This window comes from Ascaphus truei, chromosome 2 (assembly GCF_040206685.1).
Source record: "Ascaphus truei isolate aAscTru1 chromosome 2, aAscTru1.hap1, whole genome shotgun sequence".
NCBI classification, from domain to species: domain Eukaryota; kingdom Metazoa; phylum Chordata; class Amphibia; order Anura; family Ascaphidae; genus Ascaphus; species Ascaphus truei.
In genome coordinates, this window is record NC_134484.1 from 460,037,217 (window position 1) to 460,055,717 (window position 18,501).

The 18,501-nt window shown below is 41.0% G+C and overlaps 1 long non-coding RNA gene across 2 annotated transcripts in view; it reads left to right on the plus strand.

Moving 5' to 3' along the window:
• LOC142488806 (uncharacterized) overlaps positions 1-18,501 on the plus strand; it is a 34,386-nt gene that overhangs the window by 6,277 nt on the left and 9,608 nt on the right. The gene's annotated exons all lie outside the window — the stretch shown is intronic.

Consider the following 18,501-nt stretch of genomic DNA (forward strand, 5'->3'; position numbering starts at 1 on the left):
TAATAACTTGTAAAATGTTTATGGAAATAAATGTTTAACATCTATTTCTGGTTGGTTTAGGTGATCTTACATATGTATATAATTGCCATTAAATAAATAGAGGAGAAAGGTCTAACGCCAGCCAGGGGTACGCAATAAAAATTGTTGATAATATTTGGCGGTAGCCCGATATCAAAAGAAATTGGAATTCAGGGAATAGTATTCTAATGATAACAACATGCAAATTCCCACTAAAACTACCACCAAATTATTACTATGGTAAAATTGGCTGTCATTGGTGCTTTATTGCATGTTCTATGACTCTCTCTTGCTTTCTATAAGACGTGAGAGCCTCTTGACTCTCTCATAGGCATTCAGCTTATCTCGTTTTTGAACCATTCTTCTCTCTTTTCTCTGCCTCACTGGACGCTGCTTGATGCATCCACTAACCCTCCCTGTAGTTACGTCCTGTGATATTATCCTACAACTACAAGCTGTGACCATGCTGGTAGCTGCAGTTCCTATTTCACAGGTGATGATTCTTGCTTTCACATCCACACCATTACTCGTGCCCTGCATAGCAACCCTCAAACAACATATCTACTCACTCATTCGCCCAATTGGCAGACAGTGTAACAGTTGCAATTGTGACACATTTCCTGTGGTATGCCAATGCAAACCACAAAACCCACTTGGCCATCCAGTTTATTAAAAGGAAGAGGTGTTAATTTGGACAGTCAGAAAGAAAAGTTTGCCAAACAAGCATGTGATCATCACAAACCATCTGCAGCCAGCACACGGTGATGAGAGAAATTATATGAACGTCAACACCAGACTTCATCTTATTTTTAAGCATAAAGTGTAAGATTCAGCAGAGTGTGTAACTTTGAACTAAGTTAGAGTTGCCAATCATTATAAGGGCTAAACCACCCACCGATACAAGCAAAGGATCACAGATCTACAATTTCAGCTGTGTATAACAATATAAAAGCGTATACGCTCTCTATCTTTGTACATTTGCATGTGCAGATCTGCATATGTTATTGTGTGTATATATACACTGGTGCAATACCACTATAACTGTAATTACTAAGGGAAGTGTCCCTATCTGGGGCCTGCCCTACTGCAACCACAACTGATGGGGACTCAGGGCCTAGCTGGGGCCTAAGGGGCAAACCTAGGCCTAGTCCAGGGAAGCACTGCTCCCTGGACACTACCTCTCTAGTTGCCTTCTTCTGCCGACTGAGCGCGAGGTACCTAGAGAGCCAAATGTATCTTTCCTTCTTCTAGAGCCCTATTAGCTATCCGTCCCCACGTGTCACGCAGCCCCTAAGGCTGCTGGGATTTGTAGTCCCATACGGAGCCATTTGGAAGATGGCCACCGCACTCTGGGACTAAGCAGGCGCGCTTGCGTCCTGCGCATGTGCGGCACGGAAGATGGCTGCCCCCTGCCTTGCCGGCCTGACCTGGAGCTCTGGAGCTCCAGCGCTACTACTGCCGGCCACAGCCTCTACTGCTTTGGCTCCCTGACAAGCGGCAGCTCCCCCACCCGTAGCGGAGGTAAGCGGTGAGCTTGGCTACATCTGTGTATATATATATGTATATATGTATATGTTAAAAATGTTTTTTGAAGCAAAAAGTGGCACTGTGTGCTCATTTGCATGTCATTTCCCAGAATCCCTTGCTGCAGTGGAAGTGCTGTGTGCTGGGTGATAATGGGGAAAGGCGGGGTTGCAGACCTGCCTAAGACATGCAGATGAGCATACAGTTGTATTTACATTTGCATATATATATATATATAGTTATATATATATATAGTAGTTAAATATATATACTGTATATAGTTATATACAGTGTTCGACAAACCTATACATTTGCACGCCCCAGGCGAGTGGATTTAACATCGTGGCGAGCTCCTATTGGCACAAGCAGCACACGTGTGGTACTAGGTGGCGAGTAGATTTTTTGGTGATTTGTCGACCACTGGTTATGTATATATATATATAGTTATATATATATATAGTTACTTATTGGGGTTTCATTGTGCATTTATTTTGCACTGTAGGATCAACCCATGAATGTAATTTTTATTCTTTCCTCCCCCTAATCGGAGCATTATCTGACTAGTTCTACAAGCAAGCCCTTATTTGATTGAAGTCCTTTTACTATGTGGACTTGATGTTACAGTAGGCTTGGATTTATATTACAATATGGCTGATGTATTTTTCTGAGCACAGATATAGAGCTTGTCTCTAATGCTCAGCTTTAAAACACAACAACCCTACTACCCACCTCCTTTACCCCCAACAACCCCACCCCAAACATATACAGTACAGTAATGGGCAAAATTACTATTATCCATATATGGATAATAGTGCATTTGCCCATTATAAAATCAAACATTAGCCAGCCAGCATTAATAAAGTAAATACAACGTTCAACTTACCTCTGCCATCACGAATGGCATCTTTGTCAGCATACTGCAGGTCCATGTCCCCCGATGCCATCAATAAAACAAGAAAAAATACAATCTAATGGCCCCTAACCCCTTAATCACCTTAGCGGTTAATAACCGCTATAGTAATTAAGGGGTTAACCCCCGTCCTCCGCTACCCACCCGGGAGGCCTAACCACCCACCCCGGCCCCACTATACCCACCCTGTACCCACTGATTGGCCCCAGTGGTATATCATATCCATATAAAATGGGCATGATAAGACACAATAGCACTCAATGGTCAACCTAATAAAAATAATGAAGGCCAAAAATACACAATAATCAAAGAAATACACAAGCACCTAAACATCCCAACAATAAAAGAACTAAAAAGCCTCAACTACACATCAATTACATTAATCTATCACTAAAACAGCAAAAGAATTCAAATTATGTTATTCCAAAACATAAGAATACAAATAAATAAACATCTATCCAACCAATCAATTAAAGAAATAAAACCACTAGCCAAAAAAATGTACTAAAAACAGGCCATCCAATTTCAAAATAATTTTATCTAAACAATAAACAGAAATCGAAAAAATAACAATCAATAGAAAATAAGCATTTGCCAAAAAATGCATTGGCTGTCACTGTATTTATCTGTACCCTAAAGGGGCACAGATTAATACATTAGCAGTCAAAGGGCAATCAGAAACATAAAAATAAATAATTATAATTAAAAAAACCTGAAAAAAGACTTTTACATACATTCATTATTTTACTTACCTTTAGAAGTCTTCACCCTCCGACTCCCGGCGTATCTGGAAGCTCTCGACCTGCGATGTAATCACCGGCACTCCATCACCATCTATCTTCATCTGTCCAAAGATTGTTGGATCTTTATGACTGTGTTCAGTCATTAAATGACTTTTTTTGCATTAATTTGATTGCGTGTTTTGGTGTGCACGGCACCTGCATGCTTACTACATTGTTGCCTTGACTAGGTTTTTGCCTGTAGCACCCATATCTTTACCTTTTGCTTCAGCTTTTGTCCCCATTTCCCTTGGGGCATCTCAAGTTGCATTGGTCCTGCTTCCCTCCTTTTTAGCTCGACCCCCTGGGTAAGGACACTGTTACAGGTCCAGGATGTTTCAGGCCTATCTGCCCAGGAATGGGGCGGATGTACCAAGGCCTAAGGATGGGATATGTGGGGCATGGAAATTTACTAATTACTAACTATACCCTGACTCTCAATACAATCCCTGTATATACACATCACACACTTGAGTCAAGGGCTATTTAGAGTTTTTCATCTAACATCCATCAGTTGCCAATGTAGTGGGGGTTCAAGGATCTTGGGGTTACTATATAGACTCAAAGGAAAAAATCTCTTGCAGCACACACGCAGGATATCTTATTAATGTAGCTTAGTGGTTTCCAATATGGTTTCCCATGTGCGTCTGTCAGGGCCGTCCTGTCGCCGGCCTCTTAACACCTTCACAGAATAATAGAAAATAAAGCAGCTGCACTCAGTGATGATCCTAAGAATATTTAGACTGACTGACTATGGAGCCACATTGGTCCCGGAGAAGTGTAAATTCATTGTAAATACCTTTTAGGGCCAGTACTCTTCAACTCATTTTCCAAAGTGCCGGATTAGAAAACAAATAACAGGTAGAAGGGACAAAGTGTACAACAACATCATTTTATGTATATCTAAAATGACTTAAAATCATCATGTAGGCATCATTATAACATGTTAGCTTCATAGTGAGTTACAGTGTGAAAAATTGCACTTAGCTACTTTTATTAACTGCTATAAAAGTAGCATGGGCAAAGAGTCTATGGGCCACTCCATGACTTTGGGGGTGGTTTTGTCCCACTGGATGTTGAAGAGCCTTCTTTTAGGGCATCAATGGTAGAGCTCTCGCACTTAAAGACGACCTCTACGGAGAGTTTGTATGAAAACAATTCCCAAATCCGTTTAGTTTTATTCCGCAGATTACAATTATTCCATATATATATTTCTCATAGATTTAAATCTGTTTCCAGTAGGTGTCATTGTGAAATCCAAGTAGAAAATCAAACAGAGAAGCATTTCCCAAATGGTCAACATGCTACTGTACTTAATGTTTCAGAAGTTTCTTTGTGCTCTTAAATTGCTTTTTTGCCTAATTTTTTAAGCATATTCATTTCTTTGCATATGCTCTTTGAAGGAATTTGCACACTGGCATATCCATTTGTCCTACAGCATTTTTAAAATGCTTTGCTACACTGTAGCTTGTAGTCTCAGTACATATCTTCCTTACTGTACCTCCAATACAGATTCTCTGACACCAGCATCTTATAGCTTGTACACCTTTGCCTTGCCATCCTTTCCCCAAAGCATCATTTCAGCATTACATTATATTGACAACTTAAGAGACAATTAACTAAATGGAAAAAATACATTTTTTTTATCATCGTTGCAGCTTCTAAACCAGAAGTGTGCAAACTTTTTAGTCTGCGCCCCCTTGCCTGCTCTCTCCCCCATGCTTACGCCCCCCCCCTTCCCTTACCTTGTCACCGCCGTTTCTGACATCATGAAGTCAGAAACGCGATGTCATGTGACCCCATGGCATAATTTGATGCCGCGTTGCCATGGTGACGCGTCGCCAGAAACCGCCGGAGATCAGCTAAGCTAACTTACAGAGGCATTTCATTTAAATGCTTTGGGGAAGAGCACAGGACCTCTGTAAGCACCATGCCCCCGTCCCCAGAAAATCTTGCACACCACTGTTCTAGACAACTAAATTCAATCCCAAAAGTCTCACAAGGAGCTCTTGCAATATAGATTTTTTTCTATGTGACATCCAAGTTTAGCTCTCTCCCGCCTTATAAATGTGGTGAGCTTCAGCTTTCTTGAAGACATGGTAAGAGTAAATGAGATCTTTGCTGTGGGAAGACTTGCACATGGGTGTTTACACCCTTGTCCATGGAGCCTATACCCTTTTCTGTAATGACTGCCTTCTACTGTACAATCATTAAGTGATATACTAGATAATATGTAAAAAATGACACACCCCTTCTCATAAATAACTTAATATGGTATTCTCGCATCCTCCTTTCATCCCGGTATCTCAAAGCTGGATCTAATGGTTCAAGTGGTAGTTATTGTGAAGGGAGCGCACAACAATTAGAGCTGCAAAAAGATTACTCTGTGTTTAATCCATAAGAAGAGCAGGTACAAACAAGTGCCCTTTCCTCAGACCCTACACATGTGCCCTTTCCTCAGACCCTACACAAGCGCCCTTTCCTCAGACCCTAAACACGCGCCCTTTCCTCAGACCCTACACATGTGCCCTTTCCTCAGACCCTACACATGTGCCCTTTCCTCAGACCCTACACAAGTGCCCTTTCCCCCCACCCTACACACGCACCATTTCCCCCCACCCCACACAAGCGCCCTTTCCCCCCACCCTACACACGCGCCCTTTCCTCAGACCCTGAAACGTCACATGCTTGTAACTGTTCTGCTTATGGATTAAAAACAAATCATCTTTTTGCAGTTCTGACTCTTGTGTGCTTCGTTCACAACTATTAGTTATTAAGTGATATGCTGTATTGAGAGCTTCAAGCTTGTACAGAATTGCAGTTGTGGCAATCTGATGTCAGCTGTTTCATGCATTGCTATGAACCCAATTACTACTTGTTATTTAACTTCTGGCTCTCCATCAACGTTAACAAATGTATCACTGGCATCTGCTCTTGATGACTAACATCCAGGATGCAGTTCCCGAAAACAAAATAGTATTTTAACTTCCTCACTTGTGAAATCATCTTCAAAACAATTAATTTGCGGAATTGTTCAATAAGAACTTTAGAGAGAGACAAACAGTTAGTGTGAGACCAGCTGCTCTGTATCTGTCCTACGTGTTACATAAGTTTGATTAAATAAACATAAAATTCCACGTATTGCAGAAAGGTGGCCTAGCTCTCTATCTATAAAAACATTCAATGTGCTTTCCATATGTTGATATGCTTTTATTGTCCAGTTACTGACACTTTTAATATTGACCATGCATGAGTTCATCGTCTGGAAACAATTTGGAGAAAAAACAATATAACATTTTGGAGCATATAAAACAGCTTCTCTGGACCGGGCAAGCTTGAGATTTCCATAAAAATATATTTTAACATTGTTAGTTCTCTGGGTCAACCAATAGGATGCTTTGGTTCAGTACTTATTGCTCCATATTAATCAAAATGGCTGTTAAAAGCTGTCAATGGCCTGTCTTCACCAAGTTTAACATTCAATCCTTCTGTAATAGTCTAGAGTCTAGTGACAATGTGAAATGAAAAACCAGAACTAGCAGAAAAGTTGGTTTTCTGGGTAAAAATACTTTAGTAGGATGACATTGTGTTGTTGACAACCTCAGAAACAATGTAGGTAGTGTTCTAAGATTAGGTTATTCTTCTCAATTTGGACATTTCTCTTCAAGTAACACATACAGTATGGGTCTGTGGGGCTGTAGGTTGATTGCTGAGAGAGTATTAGAATGATAATTTGACAGATTTTAACCATATATATTTTTTTAGCATTAATCATATTGCAATATATATTTCCATTGAGTAAAGGCACTTCAATACCAAAGTAAAATTGTAAAGCTATTTACCACAATGCAGCTAAAATAGTTGCCTCCAAGTCTGGGTAATCATGGTGACATCCAACATTTTGGTCCATGATATGAACCTTTTAGTACCAATGTAATCTTGCTTGGAACAGGGGTATACTGTACATAATGCCTAATTGAGAGGTATAAGGGTCAGCCTTGTGAATACCACCTAAATATAATTTATTATGGGGTAATTTGAATACATATTTTAAAAAAAAGTATTACATTTACTGCTTCCTTTAGCTTAGTGATCTACAGTAGGTGTTACATTTATGGTATGGTTTCTGATGAATGGGCATAATTTCACTTAACATTAGTGTATGTGGCCACTGGTTATATTATTGGCCCCGAATAATTTTACATCTCATCTTTCTTGGTCATAGATAGAAAAAATTGACATCGTCTCTGTACATTTCAATTATTTGCTACAATGAAACAATTAAAGTTTACCAAAAACATATAAAAAAATCAAACAGTTGACTTCTGCCCATATAGCTATGATTTTTTTTTTTTTTTAAATTGGTGACACTGATTGGATGTAAACATTAAAGAAATGTAACTGCTCACTTAATCCAGTCTTCACGTAGCATGCTTGCAACATAAACCGAATAATTGACAGCAATGTCATAAATGATTGAATATAAAACACACATGTCTGTGTTCATAATTTGATTTATCTTGTTTTACTTACAGGTGAAACACATCCTTTCAACAACCTAGAAAACCTAGCAGCTGTTGCATTACTTGAGCATGAAGTCATACATTAAAATGAAAGGCTAGGTTCATTTTAGGGGTTCACGCAGACTTTTTATAGATGAGTGATTCAAGAGATGGGCAAAACCACCTGCCAACTATTCAATACCATACAAACCCCCAGAGAGTGTAGTTCTTTTTTTAGAAATGTCCATGGAAGGTACTGAGCCAACTGGAGGATGAAGCAATGCTTTGTCTCAGCCAATATTTCAGGTTGAATGCGATGGGATTTATTTATTCTATCAATCCAATGGATCTGCAAAACAAACACAGCATACTGTACAAAGTACCACAGCCAGGATTACAAGTTAAATTTAAAGTAAATAACGAAACGTTCACTAATACTTACTGTATCACTCAGTAGTGAAATATGTCAGTAAATAATGTGTTTGTTTATTCCTTTTGATCGCTGGTATTCCTAAGGTACATTTCCTAATGCATTTAATCTTACAAATATCACGGTGCTATTACAGGCTGCCAACGATTACATATAATCATAAGGAGATTTCTGCAATAGTTGTTAGTTTTCTTGAATTGTTTTGCAGTGCATTCTGGGGACCTCTGTTATTAATATCCTAGCTCGACCATTTTTTAATATTAATTGCATTTACTTTCCAGGTTCTATCCGAATCATACACAGTACCTCATTGTAGAAGTCCCCAGATATTATAAACCAGTACAACAGTATGTAACCACTGTATTTTTATTTCATGATGTTGCATTCTTGTGTTAGTCCCTAAGAATCCCATAACAATAGCTTATTTGTTTGTTTGTCACGAGAGACCAGGACTATTCCACCGGATCAAGCAACAGGACACCAAAGTCAAATAAAACTATATTTATTCTAGCTAGAGTCAGTAGACCAAACAGAATATCACAACAGAGCTATACTCACAAGACTTGGCCCATACAGGGGGAATCCAAGTCGGTCAAGGTGCCCGGCGTCACCACAATAACTTCCACTACTGTGAGGGTTCGGAGTCTGTAGGTATCGCTTGATGCAAGTCGCCAAGCAGCAAATATTTGAATCTCCCATGGTAGAAGAGCACACAGCCTCGCTTTCAGGTCACTTTAGCACAACATCGGAGAGCCCCCCCTTAGCTACAGTCAGCAACCACCCTGTACTGAAACCAGCTGCAACTCTTATTGGTTTCCCGTCTCCATAGACACACATGGAAATCAGGCCAGCAACCAATCACCGAGGGCTCGTCTGTGTTGGTCAATCAGGACAGGGGGCGTGATGGAGAGGCTGAAGCAAGGAGGGCAGGAATTAAGAGCTGGCCAATGAGAAAAGTGCCTACCTACTCCTGTTCCCAGTGCTGGCTTGCTATCTCTTGATGAGATAGGTGCCTCTCTGTCTGGGCAGACAATGGCTCCTCTTATCAGATCAACAACTTCCAAATAGGAGGACTGCCCATTCTCCCCCTCCATTGTCCACAACCTCCTTATGGGACCAGCTGAGCCTGAAGGCTTGTTAAGTGTTTTACCAGCCTAGCATGCCCAAGAACCAAAGAATACAAAGTTTATACATCAACTCAAACATTTCAACAATAATAAAGCTAGAAACATGTTATACTGTCCATACACAACTGGCCAGATGAGCCACGATAGGATGCTCATCATCCAGATGATGAGGCAATGACTGAGCGTCACCTTTATTAGAAGAGCCACATTGCCCCTATCGTCACAGTGCCAATAACAGGATGCCAATAATTACATGAAAACGTACAGTAGCCTCTATACCTTGCAAACTATCCAAGAAGTAAACGTTTCTGAATGTTTATTATACTATAACAGATAAAGTAAAAAAATCACAAAGTAGTTCTTTCAAATAATGTTATATGTTTTCCTCAAATGAGAAAAGTTTTGTCAACACAAATATATGGGTTGGTACAGTATATATCTATATATATTTGTGTTGACAAAACTATGCACAGGGCTCGATAAACTAGAGGAAAACCCACTCGCCCCGAGAATAAAAGAGAAGCGCAATTAAAAACAAATTCAATCATTATTAACAACTTTCTAGATAAATGTAAAAAGTACAGCATTTACATCAATAGGTAGTGTTGCATCAAATACGGCACAGTCCCCCACATCCCTCAGATTCCCAGATGGTAAGTGTTTCCAAGTAGCACATGGTAGTCAGCACCCCTCCAAACCAAATCCAATTAAGAGCTTGGAGATGACACTAATCTTAAAAACTACACAAGGACCTGTCGCGGAGCTCAAGCAGCACAACCAAAAGCTACAAGATGGAAAGGGGTGGGGAGATTGGAGCCGCGTCCTGCGTGTGATGTCATTCGTCCTCCGCAAGGACAATCAACGTGTTTCGTGCAAACTGCGCTTCGTCAGGAGAGTGTATCCGTACACTCTGAGAGCTGCCCCTTATATACAGGCAGCTTTCTTCCAATTTACCCAGAATTTACATCATTTGACATAAAATCATTTCCGAAGTGATAAAACGAATAAAAACACAATTTATTTATTTATAAAATATTTTACCAGGAAGTAATACATTGAGAGTTACCTCTCGTTTTCAAGTATGTCCTGGGCACAGAGTAAAACAAATAATACATGGTTACAAATACAGTTACATAAATGAACAAGGTATACATTTATATACAAGACATTGCATGCACAGTTAAAGAAAATATATATTATGAGCGTATGAAACAGTTACAGACCAGATTAAAGTGTGAGACAGCCTTAGATTTGAAAGAACTTAAGCTGGTGGTGGATATGAGAGTCTCTGGTAGGTTGTTCCAGTTTTGGGGTGCACGGAAGGAGAAGGAGGAACGTCCGGATACTTTGCTGAGTCTTGGGACCATGAATAGTCTTTTGGAGTCTGATCTCAGGTGATAGGTACTGCATGTGGTAGGGGTGAGGAGCTTGTTCAGGTAGCTGGGTAGCTTGCCCAGAAAGTATTTGAGGGTGAGACAGGAAAGGTGAACTTTGCGCCTAGACTCTAGTGATGACCAATCTAGTTCTTTGAGCATTTCGCAGTGATGTGTGTTGTAGTTGCATTGGAGAACAAAACGACAAATTGAATTGTAGAGGGTGTCAAGTTTGCTAAGGTGGGTTTGAGGAGCCGAGCCATATACTATGTCTCCATAGTCAATAATTGGCATTAGCATCTGCTGTGCAATACGCTTTCTGACCAGGAGACTTAGGGAGGATTTGTTCCTGTAAAGTACCCCTAGTTTGGCATAGGTCTTGGTTGTCAGGGTATCAATGTGCATCCCGAATGTTAAGTGGGAGTCAAACCATAAGCCCAGGTATTTAAAACTAGTGACAGGTGTTAGGGTGGTTTTAGCGTTGGTTCTAATCAGGAGCTCAGTCACTGGAAGCTTTACAAATTTAGTCTTGGTCCCAAATACCATTGTTACAGTCTTGTCAGTGTTTAAAAACAGTTTGTTTTGGGAAATCCAGTTTTCGAGTCTCAAAAAGTCAGACTGAAGTATGTGTTGAAGGTCAGAGAGGCTATGGCTGTGTGCATACAGGATTGTGTCATCTGCATACATGTGTATTGAGGCTTCCTTACAAGCTGTGGGAAGATCATTAATGAACACTGAGAAGAGTAGGGGCCCCAGAACAGAGCCTTGCGGGACACCACAAGTGATATCCAGGGGGTTGGAGTTAGAGCCTGAGATGGACACATGTTGGGATCTTCCTGATAGGTAGGACTGAAACCAGTTTAAAGCATGTTTCCCTATTCCAGAGCTCTGGAGTTTGTTAAGCAGGATAGCATGATCAACTGTGTCAAAAGCCTTTGCAAAATCTAGGAATACTGCACCAGTGAGTTGTCCCCGTTCCATTCCACACTGGATTTCATTGCAAACTTTTAGCAGGGTAGTTACGGTGGAGTGTTTGGGACGAAACCCAGACTGGAATTGGCTAGGGAAATTTGTCTTGGTGTAGAAATCGCTTAATTGGGAGTGGACACATTTTTCCATAACTTTGGATAGAATTGGGAGAAGTGAGATTGGCCTGTAGTTTGAGACAGTGTTTTTGTCCCCACTTTTCAAGATTGGGACAACTCTGGCAGTTTTCCAGGTCTTAGGGATATGGCCTGCAGACAGGATAGAGTTGACTATGGACGCAATTGGTTTGGCAATGGCTGGGGCACCAAGTCGTAGGAACCTAGATTGTAGTAAGTCGGGTCCACATTGGCTGCTTAGTTTTAGTTTGAGGAGCGCTTGTGTAATCTCTTCAGATACTGGGCTAAATTGAAAATTGTGGGCAGTGTTGGGAGGGGGTGGGACTATAGGGGTACTCCCAGGATGAGATTCAGGTTTGGGGTTTGTGCTGCGTTTCGCTAATAAGTTAGTGGCACACCCCACAAAGTAATCATTGAATGCATTTGCAATGTCAGTGGGGTTTGTCAGAGTAATATCCCCCTTAGTGATATTACTTGGTTGTTGATGGTTAGGAGGCTGGAATATATTGTTGATAACCTTCCAGAAATTAGCTGGGTTTGATGTATTCTGGAGGAGATTGTCAGAGTTATATTGTGCTTTTGCATGCCTTGTTTGCCTTGTGCACACGTTCCGCAGGCATCTGTAGTGATTGAGATCCTTGGTAGTGCCAGTTACTTTGTAGCTTTTCCACAAGGCATCCCTGAACTGGTAGAGTGCTATAAGGTCAGGTGTAACCCATGGAAGGTGGGCCCCCCGTACCCTTATTTTGCGTAGTGGAGCATGGGTATCGCAGAGTTTTAAGAACTCGGATTGGAAATAGTCGAGCGCAGAGTCAGGGTCGGGGATTAAATCGATTCTGTGCCATGGGCAGTTGGTAAGGTCATCCAGAAACTGTTGTGGGTTAAAGTTTTTAAATGTTCTAGTGAGGAGAACTTTGGGGCTTGAATGGGGCGGTTTAATTTTCCTTACACAGTACACTATTGCATGGTCACTGAAAATGTCAGGAAGGATGCCAGAGGATTGGATTCTGCTGGGGTTTGAGGAGAGAATCCAGTCTAGCAAGGAATGGTTATGCGACTTCAGGTTTATTCGTGTCGGTTGGGAAATGAGTTGCGATAGGTTAAGTGACTTGAGTTGTATCTGGATTTTGTGGTTTTTAGGGTCAAGCCAATTGAAGTTGAAATCCCCAAGAACTAGCAGCTCACTCTTCTCATTCAGAGAGGAAATGGAGGCAAGAAATTGGGTGATATCAGTCAAGGATTGTAGAGGGGCTTTAGGGGGGCGGTAGATGCCAGCAAGCAAGATGGGCTTAGAAAAGGGGAGGCAGATTTTGCCAACTAGAGTTTCAAAAGAGGGTGGACTTGGTGGGCAATGTAACAGTGTAAATTGTAAGGTGTCTGCAATATAAAATAACACCCCTCCTCCTCTCTTTGACCTATCTCTCCTAAAAATGGAGTATCCCGGAATGGCGATATTTGCATCAGGGGTTTTAGAGGATAGCCATGTTTCTGTAAGAACGATGGCTTTGGGTTTATGCATAAGGCACCATGCCCTTAGTTCGTCTAGTTTGGGCAGCAGGCTCCGGATGTTTATATGGGCGACAGATAGCCCTTTTTGGAATTTAAAGGTGGAATTCTCAGGGGCATGGGGCAGAGCTGAAATGGGAGGACCTGGGTTAGTTTCAATATCACCTGCTAGAGAGAGTAATAGTATGAGAAGAAATTTGGGTAGTTGTTTACAAGTTGTAAATTTGTGGTGTTTTCCATTAGAGTGAGCAGTGGTTGGTGTGCTGGTTTTTAGAGTTCTCCACCAACATTCCATAGATAATGAAAGGCTTTTGAGTAGTCCAGGGTGTATGGTGATGTTGGGTGCGGGCCAGGATGGAGGAGTTTGTAGTGGAGAGAGGGAGTAACATCTCCATGAGGCCAGGAGAAAGAAAAAAGTTAGAAGACATAGCAGGTTCATGATGCCAGAGGTAGGCAGTGTTGCATGGAGCTGTTATGAGCAGAGTGAGTGTGTGCAGACTAAACAGCAGGGGTGAACCTGTACCTTGTCATGTGTTTTGCTGCATTGCAATGCTAGGGTCAATTCAGGGTTTCAGTGTTTTGTGCAGTCAGTTTTGGGAGAGGCTGCAGTGAAAGAAGTTGTAAAGGGGTGGGGGGTTAAACTATGCAGGCTAACAAGCATGGGATCATAGTGTGATCTGAATAGCTTATCATTTGTTGTCTTGAGTTAAAGAGTTTGCAGAAAAAAGCAGTCCCCAGTCACCTCTAGTCAAACTGTAGTCTAACTGTATCACTTAAAAACCTCACTTTAAATGCCTCACTGCCTAATGCAGTTCCTGCCCAATGCAGCTGAGCTGTTAGTATTATACACAAAAAAAGGTCACATGACCCTCCCCCTCCCCAATCAGTCACCTTGTTCCATTTGGTCAATTAACAGCACAGAGTTAAGAGGAAAAAAAAAAAAAAAATACTTTTTACATTCAAACATACAAACAATAAAATACATGGACTCACAATAACAAACATAAACATGATATGTTACATACACCTACAGTAGTTATACATAGTTGTCCCCTACATACTATTATACATATTATACAGTAATTGATCTTACAAAATGTATTATTTCCAAACGGTGTTAGTATTTAGGTAAGTAGAAGAAAGAAGGAGCACAGCTCACAGCATCCAGAATGCAAAAATAAGGGCAACTCCAGGCAAAGGAGAAAAATATATATTATCCTTTATTGGTCAGCTTTGCAATAGTATAGGATCACGCACCAAAGCATTTCATCCCGCAGGACTTTCTCAAGGTGTAGGGAGACACGTAGTGACATACATTTTAACTTTAAAATTTCCGCGTCAAAATTGGCTACCAGTGACGTCATCGGCCAGCGTCCCCGTAACCGAGTCGCATTGTTACTGCGCGAATCAGGCCTGAGTCGCGCTCGCAACCAACAGAGCTCACTGGGTGCCAGGATTGGCTGCCATAAAAAAAACATTGAATACCACAACTTTAATCATAAAACGAACATAGACAAAATAAGAAAACATAAAAACGGACAATTTGAAATACTGAGTAAGAATTAAATGGATATACCCTACTACTATAAACCTAAGGAACCCACAAAACAACATTAAAGATGAAATAATATCAAAATATATATAACATGCAAAAGATGTCACCACTACCTTGGATTCAAATGTATAAATGAGAGATAAAGTTAATCATCTCTGTCGTATTAGGTGTGTGTGACCGCCACTGCATAGAACATATATAGACAAATAGGTTCCATAAAGATAAGTAGACCCTCTATCCTATAAACAAATAGGAGAGATATGTGTACTATTATTCGGCACATCTAACTAAGATATTAGAGCCATTCAATTAGCTAATAAGAAATGCAACAGTAATAACATACACACATCTAACCCTCTTCATGGGTCTCATTTACTTATAATTATCATCTCAAGTGAAGGTAACATAGTGGTCCTATGTTACACCTTAAATACCCTAAACCTCAAGAAACACCATATTATTAAAATATTAATAATTAAAATAAATTTGTTAAAAACTATCCATTCCAAATATTAAAAATATAATATCTTATAAAATATATATATATATATATATAAATACAACTTATATTTGGAACTAATACTCATGCTCAGAAAACTAATACTACTACTCCAAAGGGATTTATAATACAGTTTCATTTATACATAGTTAGTATTACAAAATCAAAAATAGGTACTCGTAGAATATACACAGATTCCCAACAAGCTCTGAGAAACCCCAAACAATACCACACAATATATATATATATATGCATATTAGGGTCAAAAGGAGTGCTAGTGGGCGTGACTAAATGTATACAACAAAAAACAGAAATGCCCAAAGCTACTTCCAATGTGACAAAAATACACAGTGCAATACCTATATATCTCGTGTAAAAAAGGGGTCATTTAGTTTAACCCTTTGGCCAAAGCGTCTTAAGCCGGCTGCCACTTACAAGGCATGACCGTAGCAGGGCCTAACACTCACCAGGGTTAAAATTCTTATTTACCTGTATAATTACAGGAAGATTGATCACATTGGATCTGTCATAACCTGTTTTTTGTTGTATACTTGTAGAATTTGGCATTTAATGAATTAAAATTATATAGAAATGTAAATACATTCCATAGTAATTGGCCAATGAGTTCACATTATTCTTACATGACATTAAGGACCGTAACATATGTATAATTGAATTGAACACAACTCTTAAGTTATAATCTTACTACCAATACCCTTAATTAAACTAATATCCATATGATGTATAACATATGAAGTACGTATACTTCATTCCCATGCAAATATATGGATAGATCATACCTATAACTGAGGGCTCAGATCTCATAAGCCTACCATGTATGTCTTGTCGGCATGTTCTTAAATTTGATCCACATTTAGCCATGGTTCCTCCCGGTGCTCCGTTCCCCCTCCTTACCTCCGCTGCCAGGGGCGAGGGCGAGTGCCGCCGAAGCCAAGCGGTGGACCCGCCGGCATTTCTGGAGGGTGGGGGCCAAGCAGGGAACGCTCCAGTGCTCTGGAGGCTCCGCGGCGGCCCGACAGTGCAGGGCGCCGCCATTTTGTCCCTCGCGCATGCGCAGTGGAGTGCCAGAAACATGGCGGTGGCCAATACAAAGTTGCGCATGCGCGTCACGCTAGGCGCACGCGGCGCCAAAGTTAATGACCCTAGACAGGAACTACAAGACCCAGCAGCATCTGGGGCTGCTTTACCCCCTGATGCCAGGGAGCCAATAGGGCTGCAGGATTCCCTGGAAGGGGAGGATATATTAGCAGGCTGGAAGGAAGGAAGTCACTCTGGGAAGGGAGGCAGACAGGGGAGGAGGTAGGTGTGCAGGGTCAGTGACCAATGCACTAGGCCAGTGTACCCTCCCCAAGCCCCTGGTAACCCTGAGTCACCAGCTAGGGACAGACCCCAGATAGGGATGCTGCCACCTTAGCTGAGCAGGATAGCTAAGTTGAGACAGTGTTGTTTCAGTGCAGCACAGCAGTTAGTTTTGGCAGTTTCAGGAGAGGGCCCTTCAGTGTGAGGAGGGGTTGTTTTCTATAGTACACCGGTGCAAGTTGCACGCGGTGATCGCGGCCTGCGTCTGGGCTCAGACAGGCTCTACAGTAAGAGACATTCTGTGGGTGAGACGCTCCATGAGGGAGACACCCCGCGCGGAGGTGGGACACCGTGGAGGCAGATTTCTGTTCCTGCGTCAGACCCTTTATGAAGATCTTTATACCTGGGTGCGGACGTATGCCCGGGCAGGTATCTATAAGTGCACCAACCTCATCTCATCTAGTGGGCAGTGCTGTCTCACACTTGGGTGGGAGGGGACTTTGGGGACATTTGGGACTTTGGTACATGGTGTGGGGTTATCACCCATCGGGAGTAGTGTTACAGAGTGACACAGTTATTGTTGTTGATGACATGTGATGTGATGTATGGTTATGCTGCATATAGTAAACTGTTATGCGTATACTTCTGTGTATGTGGTTACTATATGTGGGTCCTGTGTGGGGTACATTCTACACTCCTAGAATCCTACACAGGTGGAGGCGCTGTAAGAAAGATCGTTCCAGAGGATTCACCCCAGGTTCCCATCAGCGGAGGCTCAGGCCTCCTGTGAACCTGCAGGTATCCGCACCACACCTGGTAACATATAGGTTCCCCCTCACATGCACTCTATATGCGATTGCGGTAGGGGGAATACCCATTACACACATATACGTGCATTTTTTATTCTATATGTTTACCTTCAAACCCATCCCTAAATGTATCTAAGAAATGGGTGAAGTTCGATCTGTTCATTTAGGCCTCGAGTTTTTTTTTTTTACTATGTAGTGAATAGATCCAGTACTGTTCCCTTTTGAGAAGTTTTAATTCTCTATCTCCCTTTTTGGGATCTCTATTCACTACCTCAAGTCCCCTAAAATGTGGGTCTTTAGGTGACCCTCCATGATGATCAAGGAAATGTTGCCAAGATTATGCACCTTTTTCCTCTCTCAATTAGATGTTTTGCATTTCTTATACCTTTAACATGTTCACCAATGCGCACTTTAAGTGGCCTAACGGTTTTCCCAATGTAGTATTTATTACATCGGCAAGTGACCATATAGATAACAAAATTGTTAAGACAGTTAATAAAATTCCTAATTTTATATTCTTTCCCAGTGATACAGTATTTAAAGGTTTTGTCCTGTGACATGAAGTGACACATGACACGCTTCCCAAATTACTAGTTCCCTAATGGTTTTCCTAAAATTGGTGTACCTGGGACAACACTAGATGTTTTCTTTAGAACACTGGGTGCCAAAATACTTTTTAGGTTTTTGCTTTTTTTTAAATTATCTTGGGTTTGGCTGAAATCGTCTGTTTAAGAATTGGGTCCATCCTTAAAACTTCCCAATGTTTATATAGGATCCTCCTAATGGATGTCTGCAATAGTTAGCAATAAAAATTGGTGTTTCATTACCAATGGGCTTAGTTTTAACTCTAGGAATTAACAGAGTGCTTCTAGATCATTGTCTGCTTTTGTTCATTGATTTTTTTAACTACTCTCGAGTTATATCCTTTCTCCAGAAATTTCTGTTCGAGAACTTTAGACTGGTTCTCAAAATCCGCCAGCTCTGAACAATTTTTGCGTACCCTTAGGAATTGACCATAGGGTTTGTGTGTTAAGCCATTGTCGAGA